Below are 2,500 nucleotides of genomic sequence, written 5' to 3'. Positions count from 1 at the left end.
ATCGGTGATCGCTTGGATCCCGATATTTTGCTAGTGTTAAGGGGATCTAAGCGATCTGTTAAGATCACCGATCGTTTCACATGTACCTCCGCAAATGTCATTTATTGCATAACCTGTACGTTATGCAATAAATTATACATTGGCGAGCAAGAGATTATAAAGGTAAGAGAAGTAATCCCTCATACTGGCCCTATTCCCATCGTAATCCCTCTTAGGTTATTTTTAGATGATATCAATTTTCCCGCGGATGTTACCGCGCGCGTTACGTGGAAGTTTCGTGGAGGAGGGAAAGTGCAGCAAATCACTCTGTACGATGCCACTCTCCGTTTTCAAAATTGCGTTTCATGGACTGATAAAATTCATTGTTGCAAGATACAGGTTTCAAACATACATCCTTGGAATTGCTTAACTGCCTAGTTTACAGTGATACCAATTTGAAGAATTTCCAATTTATCAAACCGTGTTAAATAATTTTGAAAGATGCAGATATGTTTACCTTAGTTGCATTGCGTTACTTGTCCATTTTAGTGCGCACTTTCTCATCGTCTACAAAATTCTGTCGCTTACAAAACTCATCCCTGTCAAGATACAGTTTGCAATCATATATCATGGAAATCGGTTAACTGTATAATTCACTCTGATACCAATTTTACGATTGTCTAGTGTAGGAAACCGTATTAAATAATTTTGTAAGAGGGAGCTATATTTTACGCGTGCGTTGCAAAATTGACTTCAATCCGATCTTACGGTTTTAAAAATTTTTACGGTGCGGTCAATTGAAATTTTCCTGTAATGTGTGGTACTGTTTGAAAGCGTTAGCTGTCTAATTTATGAATATCATAGAATTAAGTCACCATAGTTTAAGTCCGCTAAGAAAATCGAGAACGCGTTGACCAAGTCAGGAATATGTTACTTGGTGACTGTCACGGTCCGCGATATTTCATTGTGTACAAAATTCTGTCGCCTATAAAACTCGTTACTTTCAAGATACACGATGCAAAGATATATCATTCAAATCGCTTAACTGTGTTGTTTACAGTGACACCAATTTCAACACTGTCCAATGTACGAAACCGAGTTTAATAATTTTGAAAGATGCAGGTGTATTTAACATGCGTGCTTTGCAAATTGACTTCCATGCGATACCACTTGTTCATATATTTTTATCGCACTGTCTGTTCAAGTTTTCCTTTCATGTCTGATATCTGTCTAATTTATGAATATCTAAGCATTAAGTCGTCATATTTTAATCCCGCGAAGAAAATCAAGAACGCGTTAAACAAGTCAGCGATATATTACTTGTTGACCGTAGTCTGCGAATTGCCAATGTTTACAAAATTCTGTCGCTTATAAAACTCGATCCTTTTAAGATACAGGTTTCAAACATCTATAACTGAAATCGCTTAATTGTCTAGTTTTCAATGATACCACATTCAAGGTTGTGCCATATACGAAACCGTGTTAAATCTTTTTTTAAGGAGACAGCTATATTTAACATACGTGCTTTGCAAATTCACTTGAATCCGATAACACCGGTTCAAAAATTTTTATCGGACGCTTGATTCAAGTTTTCCTTTCATGTTTGGTACCGTTGTAGAGCTCTATCTGCCTACTCTATCACCATATAAGAATTAAGTCATCATATTTTAATCCCGCAAAGGAAACCGAGAATGCGTTTATTAAAGTCAGAGAGATCGTACTTATCGACTATAGTCTTCCATTTGCGGCCATTCTGTACAAAATCCTGTCGGTTACATAACTTGTTCCTTCCAAGACACAGGTTTCAAAACATAAGTCATTGTAATCGGTTAACTCTGTAGTCAACAAGTCACGTTCGTCCACAAAATGTATATACGCGTTTGTCTCTACATCCTCCGCCATTTTCGTTTGATGGTAAATCGCGAACGACGCGAATCATTGCGTGGGAATTCGCTCAGCTGTCAACATTGGTAAAAATGAGGACATGTGATTGGCTATCAGTTAACCCTCGTGGGAATACCGGATCTCGCAGGAGATCTAAAAATAACTTAACAGGGATGACGATGGGAATAGGGCCAGTATGAGGGATTACTTCTCTTACCTTCATAATCTCTTGTTGGCGAGACAGGTAGACGACTAGGCGACCGATTTCGCGAACACCTTCGCGATGTTGAGAAGGATGTTGATAAGGATGCATCTAAGCCAGTCGCTCGTCATTTTAATCTTCCTAACCACTCCAAAAAGCACATGGCTATCTGCGGCCTTTCCTTACACCAAGGTACGACGGAAAGCCGCACGAATCTGGAGCAAAACTTTATCTTCCAAATCGGCACCCTTAATCCCCACGTTATTAACGAACACTTTTCATTTAACTAATGTATTCCTATTTTTCACGTTGCCATGTTACCACCAATAGGGCAGCTCCTACTCCACTACAAAAACTACACACAACCCACAATTCCTCGATTCGCTCTGACGAAGTGCTAACGCTCGAAACGTTAGTTTTTAGAATCTCTGTACG

This window comes from Montipora foliosa, chromosome 5 (genome assembly GCF_036669935.1).
Source record: "Montipora foliosa isolate CH-2021 chromosome 5, ASM3666993v2, whole genome shotgun sequence".
NCBI classification, from domain to species: domain Eukaryota; kingdom Metazoa; phylum Cnidaria; class Anthozoa; order Scleractinia; family Acroporidae; genus Montipora; species Montipora foliosa.
This window is presented reverse-complemented; position numbering follows the sequence as displayed.